General features: G+C 41.7%; 1 protein-coding gene across 14 annotated transcripts in view; it reads right to left on the bottom strand.

The window, feature by feature from the left end:
• The window catches only part of CYRIA (CYFIP related Rac1 interactor A), a 58,475-nt gene extending 38,298 nt beyond the window's left edge, over positions 1-20,177 (bottom strand). For 3 of the 14 annotated variants that reach the window (XM_072858535.1, XM_072858533.1, XM_072858540.1), the window contains exons 1-3: positions 19,987-20,175; positions 2,760-2,810; positions 870-938 (exon numbers count right to left, since the gene is read on the bottom strand). The gene's annotated coding sequence lies outside the window, so the exon portion shown is untranslated. Of the gene's footprint in view, positions 1-869; positions 939-2,759; positions 2,811-5,553; positions 5,660-19,219; positions 19,904-19,986 lie in introns of those variants that run through there. The other 11 variants (XR_012041937.1, XM_072858532.1, XM_072858537.1 and 8 more) reach the window with 9 other exon arrangements.
• Between the last annotated feature and the right edge of the window lie 1,095 nt (positions 20,178-21,272).

Raw genomic sequence — 21,272 nt, 5'->3', positions numbered from 1 at the left:
GAACCACCAGAACCATCATCTGTGACTTGTAGCCTCGGAGCTCCAGAGCAATGCTGACCACAACTTGGCCGCATATGAAGTGTGACACTGAGATCTCCCTTCTGTTCCCTGTAATCTATGTGGTAAACACGAGTAGCCAAATGGGCACGACCTCCGATATTTCACTACAAGGAAGAAGGTAATCTTCAGTGACAAATACTCTTACATCTACAGATCAAAACCTTCTAGCTTTCCTCTATCACCCCCTGCTTCCTTCTCAGATATTGAAGTCTGCAGCTGTTCACAACCCCTTCATAGTCTTCCTCATGTATCAAAGCTTTCCTTGGAGCAGAGATAAGAGATGTTTAAAGCAAATACAACAATTTGTTTCTGCAAGTACTGGCACTGATTTCCTTGTATCGACACCAGTACTTGTTTGAGTCCACAGTGAGCTGATGCAGAGGTCTAAACTGGCAGAAAATTAATCCTCCAAGAAGTCTTCGCAATCCTGTAGATTTTCAGCAGCAAATTCCCTAAACCAGCATATCCCAGATGACTACAGGTGTTGATGCAAGACAAGGGGCAGACAGAACTGAACTGCCACTTTGAATGGCAACAAGCCAATCAAACAACTACATACTTGATCATAAAATTAAATTACATACATAGATAGACCATGCAGAGTTGCTGATGCGGTTTCTCTCAGGGAATATAAAAATTTAGGACAACTGAACTGTTATTATTTAAAATCTCAAATAACATTGGACTCATTCAACAAAGACGTAAACACTCTGTACAAAGTAAAGTCCAGCATATTGCACTCTAGCTTTCTCACAATTCATGTATAAAAGAAAGAGGGTACTTAACACAAACACTTGGTTATGTCTTACCTAAAAATACAGTGGTTCCAATTCACATTCAAAAATCCAAAGAGGTGATGCTAAACGCTCAAGGTCCGTCTGTCATGAAAAACATTCAAGATTACACTTGGGATCACTGTGCTTTTCCCTCTCTCAGTTTTCAGATTAAACTTTCTAGCTTAAAGAGGAAATATACCAGATTATATCAATGGAAAACTGAAATGATTATTTTAAAAGTGAAATTTGGAACTTCCAAAAACTTTTACAGTAATACCATTCAAAAATGCTGCTGGGTTGAAATGATCAGGTACTTAAACTGAATTTTTACCCCATATAATTCTGCAGAACAGATTCAATTTAATTTGGATTTTATAATGAGCTGTTGCCAAGACTGGAAAATAATGTTCACTGGTATTCACTATATTAAGAATTAAAATAAATAATAATGAAATAACAAAAATGAAAACCCATTTCCAAAATATTTAGCAATTTATTATAATGGCTACCTTTATTTAAAACAATATTTACATTGAAAGAGGTCTGGTTAAAGCAGTTCTAAGTTCAGAAATGAATTTTCCAATCTTTTGAAACTACCGAAATAAAGAGTGTAATTTAAATGCCTAACAGTGATAATTTCATTCTGCAAGTGTTGGGGGGGAGGCTGAGAGAAAAGCAAGGGGACCAGCTCCTTCATAAGGATTTTTAGGGAGAGCTGTTTTTAAGGTCTGGCTCTTATGTCACTTTTTCAACTCTCTAAATAAAAGAACTTACAGCAACACAAGTTTGCTCCCAGAACAAAGGTGAAGTCAACTTAAGAAAAAGAAATCTGCTACAGAAAAGCTTGGAAGTGAACTTCCATTCCAACCATAACCTTAACAATGCTAATATAACTCCACAAACACTCTTCTTCCCAAATATTCTGGTTCACTATCCTCATGACTACAGAAAAACAGAGGTCAAGTCATCAGGTCCATAAAACAGCTGAATTAAGTTTTGGCTTTGAAAAATGCGTGGTTGTATTTCTGCAGCTATATTTATAAAGATATGACAAAAAACTGGTTCTAGTCTAATGATGGATTTTTATTCATTTAATCCCAAAATAATAAGAGTGCTTGATCGTTGCCTAAAGAGGAATTAGCTTTTGAAACTCGGGGGTGGTGCAGTGCAGATTTTTTTTTTCTCTTAAAAATACGTTCCTTACTGCAAATTATAACAATTCATTATAAAAGCAGATTAAATTAAATCAGAATGTAACACTAATTTCTCAAGTAGAGCACCCACATAGGGAACTAATTAGGAATAGCTCCTCTGTGTAAACAAACCTTTGTACCAATTAGTAGCTGGTCAAGTCAGGGAACTCCCTTTCTCTAGGGGAAAAAAAGTCTATTTTCAGCATTGCTTTATTTTGCTGCTGGCTGCAAATTCTCTCCAGTTCTGTAGCAACAGAGGGCGTTTATAACTTATATTTCAGAGATTTTAATGGGAACCTGGTCAAGATTTGGAAAAAAAAAAATGGCAGTAGAAGACCAAAAAAAAAAAAAAATCACAGAATTAGGACTTCAAAAGGGATGAGAACAAATCCCGTTCTCTGCCTAGGCCAATTCTGTCCCAAGGGTTTATATAGACCAGAACAATAACAGTGAAACGATTCAAAACAAACAGTGGAGTAAATGAAAAAAGTACATGGGAAGAAGAATTCTCAGTTGTTGTTCTATAATAAGAAAAGCAAACAAATAAAAACCTCAAGGCGAGAATATTATGCCCAGATAGCATTTTCAAAGCATCAGTTAGGTGCAACAGTAAAACTACATAACAGGATGCCATTCAAGGGAGGCTGAGTATTCATTTATCATTTATGACATTTGAATCTGCTAGGCAGCTGTTCTGTGCAAGACAGAAAGTACCGGAGTCGACTCTTACCTTGTTGAAGATGATCCAGAGCCTTCCCGATACTTAGACAGAGGCTGCAATCTGTGGATTTTAAAATTTGTTTAAAAGAATTGTTATTAATGAAACTGTTTTAATTACCAAGTAAAAATCAGAAAAGTTACTTAAATGCCTTCAAAACATAGTAATTTCCATTTTTTTTTTTAAAGCAAGGAGTACTGCTGCAAGGTATCTTCTACTGTGCATTATGCCCAGAGCAAAAGGTCAATTAATCCCGTAGTACTGAGCATCTGGATAGTGAACTGCTGTTACTGTGTTCAGGACACTTAGTTAACTCCGAGAGTGATGCAGCTCACGTGGGAAAGAAGCCGGGGAGGAGGCATCAGAGAAGGGGCAAAGCAAGAACACCTCGGGACAGGGAAAGGACTGGAAGCACCTCACAGAACCCAGAAAACCACAATTTTCTACCGAGCAGTGACGTAGTAAGAGACAACTTCTGACCCTCCAGCCCTACTGGGTTGCAAAAACTAGATACCATAGCTTTCTACAGCATTTACTGCTTGTAGATATATGAAAACATGCCCCCCTCCCTCTTGACCCAACAACAACAAAAATGACAAGTCTGAAAGACTCAGGAACCGCATCCCTAATTAAATGAGCCTCCGTGAGAAAGTTTCAAAGGGGTGTCCCACTTATTGGACCACGTTAACTCCCAAGCGACTAAGCATTTAGGTATTTTCCAAGTTTCATGTAATTAAGGTTAACTGGAAAGAGTGTTAAGCAACAACGCAGCAAGATTCATGTTAAACAGAAACCAAAGCAGATTTACTACCAGGAATGACAGAAAGTGAAGGTGGTAGAACAGAATGGATGAAAATGATGAGAAAGGATTACAGGTGGGAAGAAGAGAATGGAAAGAACAGAAACAAAACCAGTGCAGGTAAAGAAAGAGGACTGTGAAATTTAGATGATCGTCAGAAATAAAAAAACCTGGAATTTAGCTTTGAAAGGGCAAGTCTAGCACAGACTATGCTGACATAACATCAACTGGCTTTGAAGGAATGTCACGACATGAAGAAAGACCCTAAATCACTTTGAGAAAGGGGAGGAAAGTATTTGTTAGCTAAACACCTTAAATAAATTAATTAATCATTTAAAAATCTCACAGCAAAGCAGGTACCTGCAGAACCGTATTTATATGAGCCATGTTTTGATCCATTTATTTGAACCACTCCAGAAGGAGTTCATCAATATGAAAACATCAGAAGATTTTAGTCACTGAAGCCACAGACAACACAGTGGCTTCACAACCCGTTATCATAAGAAAGAAAACAGAAGTAAAAAGATCTTAGTAAGGGAAAAAAGGTACTAAATTTCCACTTCTTTCTGGAAGTATTAAATGGAAATATGACTACAAAGATCATAATCTGAGAGTAAACAACTACTACATTCCTTTCAAATGCTCAGGACATATCTCACGAAATTCTACAGAAGTGTTTGAACAGAAAGGTTTTTCAGAAAAATTAGTTAATTATAGAACAAGACTTACAAGTTTAATTATGGTAAAAAATTGCCAGAAACCTTTAAACTGATTGCAAGTGGGACAGAAAAAAATCCAGGCTAAAACTGTACGGAATAAAAGGTTGCTATAAGAAATGAAATAGCATAAAAGTTGTGAAGTAGATGCAAGAACAGAAGGTAAAATAAATTTGATAGAAACTTTAGAATTTGTATATTGCAAAACAAGGCAATTGGATTGTTTTAAAAAACTGTATGTTCATCAGAGCACATAAGCCTTGTGAGGCTAATTAAAAATAATGAGATATAACATAGACCAAAAGAAAGGTAAATGAGAATTTTCTTCAATCATATTCGTAATTTCCCTATTTTTATGTTAGATCAGTTTGTTCTGTTACATAACTTGGCTCATTTGGAGAAAATTAACAGTGCTGGCAACAATAAGCTCTCATGTAACAGGTGCAAAATATACTCACAAAAAAGTTTACAGACTGTGGCTGGGAAGCAGACTATAACACAGTTACTTCAGAAGTCCAAACACATTTTTATATAGAAAACCTAAATTTTGGAAACAAAAACCCAGCAACTATAAAGGAGTATCTGCTGTTCAGCTGAATCATGAAATGACAAAAACTTTGCCACTTATATGGAATAGCTATCCTAAGCACAACTTCAGTACTATTCGTGAGCAATAACTGCGTGGAAGGGGCTGCAAGGCAAGTTCATTGAGGTAAGACATTGGGACTGAGAGATGCCATCGAGTGGGAAAGCAAGTGCCATGGGACAGAAAGAGGATAAACTACTCTGACTGGAAGAGCTTCAAATTTCCAGCTTTGGTCTTTAAAACAGAATATTCCTTTAAAAGTGGAGAAAAACAGTCCAAGATTGATATCAGAGTCTTCCATAGGAAAGGTGGGGGGAATCAAGAGGGACAACACTTTAAAATGTTTATCAAATAACTAAATACCAAGATACTGCCTACAACACTCTGACCTAAACAGGGGTGAAGAAACATGTTTACAAGCAACCACTCTTCTCCTCCAGAGAATCCATGAGTCGGGAAGAAAGGAAAGTGATCGTTTATTAAACACCAGCATGATAAAACTGACAGAAACAAATAAGACACTCTGGAAACCTCAGCAAAAACCTTAATGCTGCTTTAAGGGAAGGACGTCAACAAGAAGGCAAACCATCACATATTAACGCAGAAGAGAAAATTCTCTTTTACTGTTTTGGCAACAGCCAGTAAGTCAATTTATCCCTAGTTAAAATGCATTTATACAATGAAATACAGAAGTCAGTTCAGTACCTCAGCGTAGCAGTCTGGGGGACGTGCTGGGAGTAAAGCTTATTATCCACTCAGGGATTTGAGCAGTTGTAGTCCACAACCAATTTGACTTAAGGCAAAACACAGCTGCTACTTTTAAAGTTTCCTGCTGTGTAAGAAATAATTAAGGCTGTATGATCAGTCATCAACAAAGCATAAATAGCAAAGATGCAAAATTAATTCTACTTGCAAATAAAGAGTTAAGTGAAGTTGCATTACAGAATGGACTACATAATGTTGTAGTTCAAAGGCAAAACAGAAGAGTAAAATAAGATGAAGGGTGCATCAGAGGCCAGACTCTGAATCCTAACTATGCAACTGCAATATTATTTCATGTTTTAGAAGTCCTTTACTCAAAAAGTAGAAAGCACATGTTCCAAAATGAAGTTACAAATCTGTATTTTGATTTAAGATATAGAAAAAAAAAAAAAAGGAGCAGCAGCAGCAGAACACGCTTACCAATGTATGTACTGAAAAAACACAGGCTCATTAAAGCTTTTACTACCAAGCTGGTACTATTGAAATATTAGGCAGAAAGATGTGAGAGATGTCGATGGTAATACAGGTAATTCAGGGTCGTTCATCCTTAGAGCATCCTGACCCGAGTTTTGATTCTCTCCCCACGCAACCCTCAAACCACAAATTGCGCCAGGAATTCCCAGCCCAGGAATGGCACTTGGCCTGTCACTGTCCACATGGGGACCGGGAGCTCAGTTTCTGATCGCTGGACCACTTCCAGGTGGATGGGTATGTGGCTGGTTCACCAGGCAGCCTACGCCATCCCAACAGCTATTCCTCATCTCCTATAGAAGAGAGGTTGTGAGACAGATGGAAGCGCTCCATGGACTAGAGTCAACCCGTAAGTTGTCTGTTGGACCAGACTCTGTTAAGTCATTAGGATGCTAATAGCTTTAACACTGCTTTAAAAAAAAAGAAAAAAAAAACACAAAAAAATCCCCACGCCCTACAGTTTTTGCTAAATATAAAGTCAGACTTGCATCTCCTTGACAGGAGGCAATCAGACAATTAGAAGAGGGCTGAAACATCTGCTTGAGGCAGGGATTCCCCAGGGAAAACCTAAAGCTCATGCCAACTCAGGTTTGGGCTAGCAGGTTGCTACTGCTCCTTTAGTTAACAGAAGGCAAAGCTTAGGACAGGGATAAATTTTACACTACTGCCAGAATATACATCCTCTGGTTGAGGACACTGTAGATGCCATCTGCTTACATGTAATTTATTCATTTTGATTTAAAATGCCAGGCCATAATTCTTCATAAATATATATATTTTTTTAAACTAGCACTTTCAAAATAGCTAATTACACCTGTGTATTCCCTGGGGCTTTTCTTAGAAAAACAATATGAAACTCAATTGTTCTATGATTTTAAGTTGCTCTGGATTATTTTTCCAGCTTTCCAGACACAGCTTCTCACTTTCAGGTTTGACAGAATTTTTTCTCCTACCCTTCTAAGCACACAAAGACAATCCTGGCGTTGCCTTCCCAAAGAAGCTGCTGAATCCCAGGTTCCTGGAAAGCAGGATCTGTGGCCACATATATGTCAGAAAATAAAACAGACCAGGGCACATAGCCACACTCTGGGCTTGGGACCAGCGAGCATGGTACAGCTCGTGGCTGTACAACTAAAATCCTATTCCTCCGAAACAGCCTTGCCAGATCCAAACAGCCTTTTGGAAACGGTCCACCATCTCTCCTAACCCCAGAACTATGCTTAGGCATTATCTGGGAGAGTGTTAGTTGGCACAGGACAAAACTGTGTCACGAACAGTACTAAAAATGTAACAGTACAGTTGCATGCCATATCCATTCCTTATTTAGTTCCTACTATGAACATGCATCACGATTATAGTACCCAGTTGCTTCTGGAGAACATCATTTTTAGAAGTTAATTCCATGAGTAGCCAATGCATTTCAGAATTAACAGGTCACCTTTTCCAGGCATTATAGTTTCTGGCTTTAATATCACATCCTCACCTAGTTGGTTGTTGCTTTCCAATCACGAGAACAGAACCAAATAAACATGTAACAGTTGAGCATTTGTGCTTCTACATGTATTATATGCAGCATGTGAAAATTTGTACTCTCTAGGTTTTGGACTTTTTTTAATGTGTTCAGACAGACTGAAGATGAGCATCTGACTTCTTCATTTCAGCAAGCCTGGACTGCTGCCAGTAGAACATTGGTCCAGACTGTCAGCTGGTATAAAGCGGGCATAGCTCTACTGACAGCATCCCAATGCACAGCAGCTGAGACACTGCTTCTCTAGCCTTCACTCATATCGGGGTGGTGGGCAAGGAAGAAATTCAAATACTTTACAAGATAGTGCTTCAGGAACAAATTTGCTGTGTTTTTTCAATAGTTCACAAACTTACCTATGTCTTCACAAATTTGTTTCTTTCTTCTAAATCAGAAATCCCAACTTACTTAAAAAAATAATCATGCAAACGTCAATCAAAAACATTTACCATTAATTTGCACAAAAAGAAACATAAGCAACAAGTCTTTGTAAACACAACAGAGGAATACAAAAATTTTCGAAAGGAAAACACGACTACCCTGGTGCAAATTTGGATGTAAATATTACACTCAGCAAAGTTTAAAACTTTGTATAGATATAAGTGATAATGCAGTGTCACAGGGTGCCGAAAAATTACACTGACAGTACAAAAACATACACCCCTTTCACAACTGCTTACCTACAGATCATCTCACTACATGCTTCTCCATTCCCAACTCTGCTTACCTTGGAGCAGTCTTAAAACTGCAATGGTATTGACAAAACTGCATGTTATTCTGTAAAACCTTGACCACTCATTTATAACTGTTGGAATATTGTCTGCCAATCTGGTCCAGTGAGTCCACCTAATAGTCCACTAATAACCATCTGCTCCAACCTAATAGTCTCAGATGATGAACTCACACACCTCAATTTACCTGGAATACTTCAGTCATAGTGCCTTGAACTACAAGTACAATTTCTGTCTTTCAAAAAGATGAAAAGATGACGCATCTACCCCAACAGTGACATCAACACTTGACTAAAGATCGTCACTCCAATTAACCAGAAAACTCACTATCAGATCTTCCAAGAAAAACAACCAAAAACCTACAACACAACAAAAACCCTCCCACATAAGTGAAGTAACAAATTTTACTAAATCCCCGCAATGCTAACACTACTGGCATGAGACAGACATCTGTTTCTCACAGATCTTGGCCTACATCCTAGTTCTGATGTGGAAAAAAAATTAATAAACCAGCTTCAAGAAAAAGAAAATGTGACTTTAGATCCAGAATTAGTATGGTCCTTTTGGTCTGTTCCCAGGATACCTACGGTGACACTAGAAAAGGATGACGCTAGGAAATGACTGCTCATTACTAAGATCTTAATTTTCTCCAGCTCCCTGTGGATTCCTTCACAAAATGCTTCATTTCATAAGAAAGTAAATGTTTGGGTCGAAGATCTCCACTTTTCACAGCTGTCAAAGTAAAAAGTCTGGTTTCCACAGGTAGATCCATTCTGCTGTGATTTCTGAAAAATCTTTTGTTGGATGGAGGAAGAAGAGACACAGCTAATTTACGTGCCTCCATGTCAAATCGCTTCACAGCATCAGTAAGTAAAGGGAACGTACAAGGCTGACTAAACCCAAGCTGATCAATAGTATGAATCATTGACTCAGAGATGGCTTTGAATGTACATGGAGGACATCAGCAGGCAGCAGGGTTAAAGCTGACAGTTCGAGACCAATCCTGGTGCTGGCTGCACACTCCGATACTGAAACAGGAGCCCATCGAATACCATCTGGTAACCACAGCAGAAGCCGGGTAGAACTTATTTAGAGCTGTTAATTGCCTTCGCTCTATGGAGAAAATGTGACCCTCATCAGTGGGAGGGCTATGGTTTTTGTCAGAATATGTGAAAGGAAGTCAGGCAACTCTTGCTTTACTGTACACTGAAAGTCAATGTAAGACTGCAGAGCAAGTGGGCTCAAGGACTTCTCCAGTCATGGAAAGACACCGAGATGTCCAGATTTGATTTCTGGGCAAGTCTTCAGAGAATCACCTGAACAGTCTGTTTTCTGAAAAACTGGAGATGAAACTTTTAACAGTGCAAAATTAAGCAATAAACCTAAGCATGCCTACCTACAGTAACTGGCACAAGATGGGAGAATACCACACACAGTCATTCTTTAACCGCCAGCAGGAAAATGTCTGCAGGTTTGGAGGACAGCCTAATCCCTGAGAACAGTGATTTTTATCTTCTTTCCAAACTCATTTATATCCAACTTCCCTGCAGAATCTCTTATCCGTACAGAAAAAAAAAGAAAAAAAAAGTTATTAGAAGAACAAAATGTTTTACTTCAATGTCAGCTGAAGGAAATGCTACCACATACTCTACTAGTAATATCACATTAAACACAGAAAGCAGAATAAGAGACAAAGCTACCTGAATAACCTCCCCCTCCATCCACATCTTGTGATTCTCTCTAAAGCAAGTCATATGGCAGCACTTTTCTCCTTTTATGGGCAAAAAAAAAAAGGAGAAAGGAAGTCAGCACCCCGAGCGGGACTGCATTACCACATGAATCAAGAACCTCAGAGCTGTAGTACTACTCGCTCATCCCTACCTCAGTGCATTAAGAATATATACCCTGAGAGAGGGATACCATGAATCAACTGCTATTTACTTAATGCATATATAATTACATGTCACCAAGTGTTTCACGCTGAACTCATCACTACAGAATATATTAAAAACTAAAGGATAGAGGGCATGCAATATATTTGCATTTGCTTATCTACCATCTCCTTTCTTTTGTGAATGTCCTGTTGACAACATGAGAACCTCTTCTTTGGGAAACAGCTGTGGTGACAGTATGACTCAGAGTAGCAATTAAAATTATAGTACTTTCTGCCACATGTATTTCCATACATGGTCCACGCCACCCTGGTGCCCACCACCCACACCCAACTCAGTCCACCTTCCTTTTGTTCAGCAGCTCTACAGGATAGAGTCAGGGAAAGTTACTAGTGATCTGACTTACCAAATTTGGCTTTTTTGAGAGAACTGTGGAAATTTCATTAGCTCAACACTAGGGAAAGGTAAATGACATACAGAATTCCCTATGTATCAGGCAAAAAAGGAATAAAAGCCTTGTTGTTCTTTTATCAATAGAAAGAAAGAAATCATTGTTTCTGCCTCAATAACTGATATTAGAGTTAAAAGCCTAAATCATGAGGACTCCTACCCATAAATAGCTAAAGAATTGACAAGTTATTAGGAAACCCATCTGCTCTCCATGCACAGGTGATGGGATCAAGAATTTGTAAGAACTCCCATCTCCTCCCCAAGCATGGGCAACAGGGTGCATCAGCCAGACCACCACAGGGTGCACACAGCCACCTACAGAACACCTGCACCCATCTTCTGTGGAGTCAGAGAATGTATTTGTCAGCCTTACAGGTACCCATCGTTGATTCAGAACCACCTTGCTTACCCTCAGTTGCTTATGTGCAATCATTCCGAGTTTTATTTGAATATTGCAACTTAATATTTGACTGTTTTGTTTGGGAGTGATCCTGAAAACAACTGAATTCAATTACATGAGTTAGGCTTGCTGGGTCACAGCCCACGCATCAAAGTTAAAAGACAGATAAGCATTTCCAGGGTCAGAGTCTCTGTCCTTATTTTTTTTTTTTGAGGAAGGAAACAGTCTCCCTGGTTATCAGATCATTATCAGGTCAGATCAGATGGCCAAAACAGCAGAGTTCAGTAAGGAGTTTAAAATAATCCCATCATTTTTTGAATTTTAACATTGCTCTTACACAGAAGATGGAATTTGTTAAATATATGTGTATATATATTTCTTATTGTTAAAGATTACCATTTACTCCTTGGAAGCTGTGAAGTGTTACCAGTGTGTATTTAATTCTCTTTTGACAAATGTTATTTCAGTATAAACATGGAATATTTCTTTAAAAAGTAGTATTTTAACCTGTAGGTGTCCCTTTGCCTTATGAATAAATTAGAAGACACTGAATAACAGTAACCGCAAAAGTACAAACACTTTATTACGATTGTGGTGACTCAGACTGCCAGGATTTGGCAGCCCACAGTGTTCCTCAGCAGCAGAACAAAAGGGGATTTTTTTTGGCGGATTTACTTTTAGTTCAGTAAAGGACAACATGATAGTGTCTGTGCCATAATGAATCAAAACCTCAGTAAAACAAAGGCGTAAGTAGTCAGACCCCAATCATTTTTTGTCTCACAGTGTAAAAATAGACAAGCAGATTATCTATACTTCTAAGGCCTCTATGTGTGTTCTCTCCCTGTCTTTTGGGGAAAAAAATAAAATAAATAGAAGTAGTAAGATTATCTAGTTGCAGAAATACAAATCAGTTCTACAGGCAACATATTCCCAGAATACTTCAAGATCAGGAAATATTTTCTATTTTCCTCTTGAATACAAGAGATGTTGATACAAAACAGTAAGTGGATTTTTTAACACCTTCTCTAATTAAAAACATAAACCCCGTAGACCTAAGTATCGCACTCTAACAAAATCTCTCAAGTATTCAGAGCATGAAACACATTTTGAGAGACTCGTTTTCCAGCATCCCCATCATGACCTCATTTGGAACAGCAACCCGTCCCCGCAGTAATTGGTATTACAGAGCTCTGCTGCAGCACAGCCTTGAGAGAGGGTGCGGGAAGTGTTCCAGTCCCACAGTGCATTTATGCTTTAACAACACAAACATACAAAAAACGGTTACAGAATATCAGCTCCCATTTCCTTTGCTGACATCAATTATTAGGGAGATGATTACAGACTTATTTCCAGAAGTTTCCAAAGATGCCTACATCCATCATGAAATCTTTATCTGAAGGGGTCACCAACAGTCTACAGATGATCCTTGAAGCAAAACACTGTGCAATTACAAAGCAATACAGTACAAGGAGTCAGACTGTGTACATGTGCGTGGGAGAAAGTGTAACTGAGACAAAATTAGACTGTTCCTGAAAATAAAATATAATAAATTTAGCAATCTAGCCTTCTAAAATCTAAACAGGTTCGAACAACTCTGAGGAATATTATTACAAAATTTTCCCCTCACCATTGCCTCCCTCCCCCAATTTCCACAGCATTAAATGAACCCCCTCCGAAAAATTAGGACCAGCAAATCATCTGTACCAGATAAATACCACTGCACATCTCTCATGGAGGCTATTTAAACACAATTCTGGAATCAATTTACTGGAGATGGGATCATATGGATCAGTTACCAGAGAGAATTCTCCTTATTCTCCAAAACCAATTCAGCTCTTTAAGTGTCACCATCACTCAGCATTTCCGTACCAGCTAACAACCGACAGTAATGAATTTTTACCCCACAGCTCCACACCGCTATTAATATGCATGAGAGAAACCAGAAGAAGAACTTTCTCCCCCCCTTTCCCAGAAAGCCATTAACTCAAGCTAACCTCCCAGATGTAATCTGGGGCAGCTGCAAAATGAAAATTATAATGATCGGGCTAGGTACCAAATACACTTGCAATAAAGAAAATAAAACAGAAAGCATGTTTGCTCTGAAATGTCTTTGAAAAACAAAAAACCAAGCTCTTCCTCCCACTTCTCAGTGTAACCACATTCAGTCTAGACAACAATAGTCTTAGGACACTACTGGGCTCAGTTCAGTTGCAGAGGCAAATAGTACCAAGCTGTCTCAAAACATCCCACCTTCCTAGCAGGTGTTATTCCAAGCAGGACATGGGTCTTCTGGCCATCTTGCATCTGCTAGCCGAGCATAGATGCAGTGGAGGTCATAAAGCATCTCAGCAAAGATGAGATGCCTATGCTGGACAACTGAATCAAACCAAGCTCACATTGTATTCTAACCCCAAAATAAAGACTTTCTCCTGAAGGGAACCTCAGTCTTGCCAAATTGTGGCCTTCATCTCCCCAAAATCCATACTTTTCTTAGATTTCCTAGTCCATATGAGACAAGAAGCACAAAATGGACTCACAGGAGAATTTTGAACATGGCTACAATAAATTTGGGTATATAATAGAAATTGAAATAACTCAGTAAGCAGGAAGCCATCTAACCTAATAGGAAACAAAGTTGTGAAGGCTGTTACCTTAAACGTCACCTATCCTGGAAGCTCAAGAAGTACCTATGTTATTAAAAAGGGTTGTAAAACCCCCCTCAGGGGTCTGTATTGGGACCAGTACTGTTTAATATCTTCATCAATGACACAGACAGTGGGATCAAGTGCACCCTCAGCAAGTTTGCAGATGACACCAAGTGGAGTGGTGCAGTTGTCACACCTGAGGGACGGGATGCCATCCAGAGGGACCTGGACAAGCTGGAGAAGTGGGCCTGTGTGAACCTCATGAGGTTCAACAAGGCCAAGTGCAAGGTCCTACACCTGGGTTGGGGAAATTGCCAGTATCAATACAGGCTGGGGGATGATGTGATCGAGAGCAGCCCTGCGGAAAGGGACTTGGGGGTACTGGTGGATGAAAAGCTGGACATGAGCTAGGCAATGTGCACTCGCAGCCCAGAAGGCCAACCATATCCTGGGCTGCATCAAAAGAAGCGTGGCCAGCAGGACTAGGGAGGTGATTCTGCCCCTCTGCTCTGCTCTGGTGAGACCCCACCTGGAGTACTGCGTCCAGCTCTGGAGCCCTCAGCACAGGAAAGACATGGACCTGTTGGAGCGGGTCCAGAGGAAGGCCACAAAAATGATCAGAGGGATGGAACACGTCTCCTACGAGGACAGGCTGAGAGAGTTGGGGTTGTTCAGCCTGGAGAAGAGAAGGCTCTGGGGACACCTTATTGCAGCCTTTCAATACTTAAAGGGGGCTCATCAGAAAGATGGGGAGAGACTTTTTAGCAGGGCCTGTTGCGATAGGACAAGGCATAATGGTTTTAAACTAAAAGAGGATAGAATGAGACTAGATATAAGGAAGAAATTTTTTACGATGAGGGTGGTGAAACACTGGAACAGGTTGCCCAGAGAGGTGGTGGATGCCCCATCCCTGGAAACATTCAAGATCAGGTTGGACGGGGCTCTGAGCAACCTGCTCTAGTTGAAGATGTCCCTGCTCATTGCAGGGGGGTTGGACTAGATGACCTTTAAAGGTCCCTTCCAACCCAAACTGTTCTATGATTCTATAAAACCCTCAGGCCTCCCCAGGAGCAAGACACAAAGTCATCCCTTTCACAAGCTGATGAGGAAAGAGTCATGCAATTTTGAAGTTTCGGATGAGAAGGCAGGAGAATGCTCTCAAGCACCATTTAAGAGCATCAGGAAAGCAACCACAGAGGAAGTAAAAATGGGTGGTAGGCTCTTTCCAGGCAAAGTGGCTGGCTCACAACCACATCTCTGCATGCCAGGGTAGTGCCCTAACCCACAGACTATAGTTTGTCTTGGACTATTCCTGCTGAAGCTATGAAATGGAAAAATATTTATTGTATGAAAGAGTGAAACACCCATAGAAACCAGATTTCCCTCAACTCAGCTGAATGCCTTGATCACAGGGCAGGAGTCACTCTCCCTCTGGCCTAATTAATTACTTCTTTCAAAGTAACACAGTTGCAGGTGAAATGAAGGACAGCTCATGACATGCTGCTTGTTGCATTCTCCTGCGAGGGAGGTGTGAGCCCAAGTTACTTCAAGCTGAAAAGGGCACAGAGAACCAAGCTTCAAACTTCATGAGTAAGGGATGTAACTAATGCACCACAATAAGAAGACTGAGAGATAAACATCGTTGCAAATGCTTCTTCCTCGGGTTTGAGTAAATAGCTCACACTTACTTATTTCTTAGCAAAACAAGCTTTCCAAATCCTGAGGGAACATTCCCATCTCCAGATGCCAAAGGCAGTTAGGCAGGAGAGAGATGCCACTCTCCAGAACAGTCACGGTGATAACAGCTCTGGATGGATGCAGAAATGGAACTCTGTGCATCTGATGTTCTTCACAGTAAAAAATACAGACAACAGTGTGCTTTCAGACATGAGTTTTAAGAACACCAACCTTAGCTTTGAGGCATCTAATTGTAAAATAGGCCACCCAAATAATTTATGAATTCAGGCTGTAATACAACAGGGAGAAGGATTTCTCCCCCAGCATCCCATAAATTATATATAAAAAAGCTTCTAACAACTACTTAAATTTTAAGTTAAACCTATGTGTATCAGAGAGCTATAGGAGAGTACAGAATGGCTGTTACTAAAATGTCAGTGTAAGTCTACACATCCCCTTAAAAACACTGAACCACCTCCACAGTGTTATTAAATTGTGCAAACTCCAATGCCCAGATATGACTCAATCATCCAGAGCTCACCACAGACAAACAGGGACCAAACTCAAGATCCCAGTAGGCCCCATGCCATATTCTAGACATGACAACTCCCATGCTCTATCGATGCTCTTCAACAGGTCTGAGGGACATACGTTCATGAATCACATTTATTAACTTAAGAATTTAACCAAACCAGACTAGCACTTGTGATAGGCACACATAACACCACAAGTTGCACTGCTACTGGAACCTTCAAAATGAACTTTTCACATTTGACAAACTTCACAAATTCCTTACAGATTTACTCAAAAATAAGCCTCAGACTTATGGATTAGCTTCACCTTTTGCACTGCTGTTCATCCAAACCGTTATGTTAAAAGTCAACCTGTACATTGCCACTATGAACGGCCCTACACAAGTATTATCACAGACAGGAAAAAAAGGATAAAAATGCACAAAGAAGTCCCATAGAGCGTTGGTTATGTAGTCTACTGACAAGTTCATAAATCAGACAAGAATATTTCAGCTGTTAGCATGCAAAAGTAGCCATTCCTGAATTAAGGTAAGACTGACTGATATTTAACTTAATGTAAAAATGAAGATACCAACCATGAGATTATTTCTAAATATTTAAAACCCACAATAATAAAAATCTTTCAAGCACCTGGGTGCCAGGTCGTATCTGTCCTAAAAGGTATTTGGCCTATATCTACTACTGTTATTTTTCCTGTAGAAGCAACTACTGCTACCTGTTTAAATCAAGAACTTGTATCGAGCAGTATATAAAGATAGAAAATAAGGCATGTTTTTCATTTTAATTGGAAGTGTGAATTGGAATTCTATTAAAGTAGAAGAATGGTAAATTCAGAACTTCACAAGAATTAGGACCTGTACATCTCACATCATTCACATCACTCTCATCATCATTCACACATGAGTGCATAGCAGCTTCTATTACAATTTTAATTTAAACAACAAAATTCAAATTTATGACTGCATTTTTTGCAACTCTCAAGCTGCTCCATATATTAAATATTTTAATTCATGCCTCTCAAACTGTTTTCTCTGATTTAATGTTACTGTTTTGCATTCCTAGATAACATGAGTAGAAAGCACTGCTAAAAGAATGATTGATAATACTGAAAAAGATCCAAATACATACTGAATTCAATATGGAGGAAACACTAAGAGGTTTTGGCTCCTCCAAATCAACATACATTATTACTATGCATATTCCCCTGTCCACTGATGTTATAGGTCACATCAACATGGTCAGTTTGTCTCCAGGGATTTAATAGGAGACCTAATGATGTCTGGATTGCATACAGGTTTTGGATATAGAATAATATTTTTCTGTTTTGTATAAAATGTGAACTGAATGATCAAGTTCATGTGCTACTGCATGCATTATGCACCTAGTGCTAAAGAATGCCAGTGATTCTACAAAACTCTTACAGTTTCTCTAACAACTCTAACTAAAAGGGTATTTGGAAATACATATAAATATGATTGATTAAAGAGGTCTTATTTATAGTATCTGTACACCTATAAAATATGATTTCTGTTAAAGTATAGGAATTTTTATTCATCTAAAAAACATCTAGCATTTTTGACACATATTTTAAGCTCTTATTTTGTATAGGACATAACATACGGAAATCTGCAACATACTGCACACGTGAATCCTCAATGTCTTTGTGAGACTACCATACTGCTGAGGACAAGATATTTCAGCCTGACAAAACAGTGTCAAAAAATGATGTCATAAAGACAAGCTAAGCACACTAACAATGAATTAACTCCCCAGCACTGTAAAATTCACTAATAGACTTACTATTATGGTGAAATGACATCTGCTGACAGTAACTATGCAGTAGTATCCAAGATGATCACCATTTTTCCTTTGTGAATTAACCAAGTATTTTTTATTCTAATTACTGGCATACATTGTCTTTTTAATCAGTTGTGGTTTGTTTATTTTCTGTTTTTAATATAGAACAGAAGTTCATGGAAAAAAACAAAGCGTAACTGCAAAAACAGCACAGGAGGGTAGTAAAAAAGTACGGAGCAGAATACAATAAAATATTGGGCAGTCATTAAGAAACCATATAAATAACCCAGAGAGCCTCGCTTATACTTGCCACAGTTTACATTTAAGGACCAGATATAGTGGTTCAAATTGAAGCTGAAGAATTTTATTCTTAGTTGCTATTTTATGCTTTTTATGAATTTAAGTCAAACCCTTCATGCTATTTCCATAATCTGTAATTTCATTTCATTAAAACATTTTTTTAAAGTCTAACCTAGGAAAGCTAAATTCATGAGTAGGAGGGCTTTATCATTAGTTTTGAATTCGGGCCTGATGAGGTGGGGGGTAGGGGTATTACAGGAGAGTAGAAAGGAGAATCAAACATGAGAAACTGCAAAGTTTATTCCTTAAAAAAATAAAGAAGTACATTGCTGATGTATAAGTGTTCCTTACACGTTATAAAAATATAAAAGTTAGCATTACAGAGAAAAGGGAAGTATCAGCTTGGTTCTTCCCTGTGTAATACGAGTTGGGGTATTTTTGTAGAGCAGTGCTGAGCATGTGAAATTCTTTGCTCACAAGGCAACCTCATGTCACGACAGCATTTCGTTCCAGATCTCCCCACCTATGAGTTCATAGCCAAAGTCCTTTTCATTTTTTTCTGACCTTGCAGATGGTGAGAACAGGAGAAGCAAAGCAAAAACATCCCTGTCCCCCTTAACTTACCGTTTACACATACAAACTGCCTTTAGGAGCTGGTAAACAAAAAGAGAGTGCAAAGATCGGCTGTATTGCAATCAAAGACTACCAAGAACAGGCTGGAAACGAACCCACTTCACCACCCTTGGCAAGTTATTTAGCAACACCACTGAAAGCAAGTGAAGTTAAGAATCCTGCCGTGTTGCCAGTGAATTATGGAGCATTCGATTTTACATAGTGGCGTCATGTATTACCGAGACCTTAGCATAACAAAACCCAGACAAATAAAATTAAAGCTAAACGGTCTTGAAATTAAATTAGGGAAAAATAATAATAGGGAGAATAGATGCAAGCGTGGTATCTGTTCACTGGAACACATCTCAACATGGACAGAGATTCAAACAACGAGATGAATGCAGTATTAGGGATCGTGTTTTTCATCTCGTGCCTAGGTACATCCCTCTGGAAACACTGCATTTACAGCACCCTGCATCCAACAACCGCCAGCAGCTAGAACAGAAAGTTTTCGGTATAATCAAAGTTGTGAGCTTAATCCCCTTCTCTCCCCCGCTACAGCTGAGGCGTACTTACTCCAGTAAGGCTCTACGACGTGTTGTCTGAGTTACATCCTCGGGCAGTGTCAGAGTTAAGCCAGGCTTCCCCGGGCCCGGCTGCAGGCAGAGACAGGTCCCCGCACCGGCGCTGCCCTCCCCTGCAGCCGCGGCGGCTCCGGCGTTCACCGCCCGGCAACGAAAACCCGGCGATCTCCCCCCGGCAGGGCCTGTGCCCGGGGGAAGCGTCTTCCCCGGCTGGGGCAAGGCCGAGGGGGGGAATCTCCGCGGGGGCTCGCACCGCAACCGATGCCTTTCCAAACGCAGCCGGTAGCCGGAGCGAAGCGAGCCCTCCCAGCGCTCACCGCCCCGGTGCTACAGGAGCTGGCAACGGTCTGGGGCCGGCGCTTTCCCAGGCAACAGTTGGCTGTGCCCCCCGGCGTCCCCCCCGCCACCGCCTGTCCACCCCGGCCCCGCCGCCAGGCCGCCCCCGCGGCGGCGGTGCGAGGGGCAGGGGCAGCCGCGCCGCCTGCGGCCCGGGCCGGCCGGGGAGGGGAGGAGGGACCCCGGACCGAGGAGCGGGCACAAAGGCGACTGCGAGGGCTCGGCGGAGACGGCAGGGGGGCGAGGGCAGCGCTCCGGCAGGGGAAAGCCCGGGGGCTGCAGAACCCCGTCCCCGCCCCGCTGCCGGCGGGGTCGATGCGAGGGGCGCTGCGATAGCGAGCGGCAGAGGCGGCTCAGCCCGCCCCCGCACAGCCCCCGGGCGGGCGGCGGCACCCGGCCCCGCCGTGCCTCCCCCGCGCTTACCTGAGCCGCCCGTCGCCGCTCGCCGCTGCTGGGACCCTCGTCCATCCCCCGCGCCTCCCCCGCGCCTCAGAGACAGCCGCCGGCGCTGCGCGGCGCGGCCCAGCCCGGCCCGGCCCAGCGCGACGCTCGCAGGCCCGCCCCGCGGTGGCTGCGTGCGGCTCCCGCCGGCGGCCGGCCCCGGGCGGGCGGGCGGGCGCGGCTCCCTCGGACCCGCCTCCCCCCGCCACGGGCCGGGGTGGGCGGGTGGGCCGGGCGCCCTCCGCCGCTGCCGGGGGCAGGAGGGGGAGGAGGGGTCCCCGGGACGGCGGCAGATGGGGAAGGGCGGGCGCGGCGCTGAACGAGGGGAACGGGGAGCAGAGGCGGCGGGGGAGGGGGCTCCCCCACCTCCGCGCGGAGCTTACGCGGGGACCCTCGGGCCTCCCAGCCCGGCGGGTGGGGGGGTCTGGGGTGTCTGCTTAGAAATAAGGGCAGGGAGACGTGCCGCTGTCACCCGTGCTGCACCCCCGCCCGGGGACATCGGCCCTGACCCAAATCCGCCCCGTTTCGCAGAGATCCCATCCCCTCTCCTCCCAGCTGACGGGCTCTTTTTTTTTTTTTGGGGGGGGGGAGGATGTCGGGAGCGTGTGTCGGTAAATGAGTTCAGCGGGACTGCAAAGACAGTTTTTGCATTTCTGGCTTTGCAGAAGGCAGTACTTCCTCAAGACGTCAAAAGCAGATCTGAGCCCATTCACAGCTCGTGAAAATACTTTGTACTTCCTCTTGCTGTTTTGAGGGTTAAATAAGGTTAAAGTTGCAAGAGTGGCTACGAGGCACTTGGTTTCCCCCTTCCCCAAAAGCCAATCTATGAGTCATTTACAGGAAGAAAGAAAGAAAGAAAAAAAAAAAGAAAAAACCCTAAAGTAACAATATTGGAAGCACAGCGTAGAAATACCTAGTTATTTGTTTATACCAGGGTTTTGCTTGCCGAGCTATTTAAATGTGAGAAGCCATGACGCTGACCACAAAGCCATTACAGCACTGCGCCAGTGAACCTGAGAGTTCACAGCTGCGTTCTGCCTGGGGCAGAGGCGTCGAAGGAAGGGCCTGTGTGCACTGAGCGGTGTGATTCTCATGAATAAGGCAAGTTTTGAAGTGCTGTGAAGCCAAGCGGTTTGGTAGAGCTGCGAGCACGTAGGGTTTGCTGCTGACTTGACCCTCTGGCCTGTCACTCCCACTGAGCAAGTGTCCCAGAGCAGCATCACTTGCACAGTTTAACTTCTTGCCTTTACCCAGGCTGTACCCAGATG

This window comes from Ciconia boyciana, chromosome 3, assembly GCF_034638445.1.
Source record: "Ciconia boyciana chromosome 3, ASM3463844v1, whole genome shotgun sequence".
Lineage (NCBI taxonomy): Eukaryota > Metazoa > Chordata > Aves > Ciconiiformes > Ciconiidae > Ciconia > Ciconia boyciana.
Note: the sequence above shows the minus strand (reverse complement) of the source record. Positions and strands in the feature narration are given on the sequence as shown.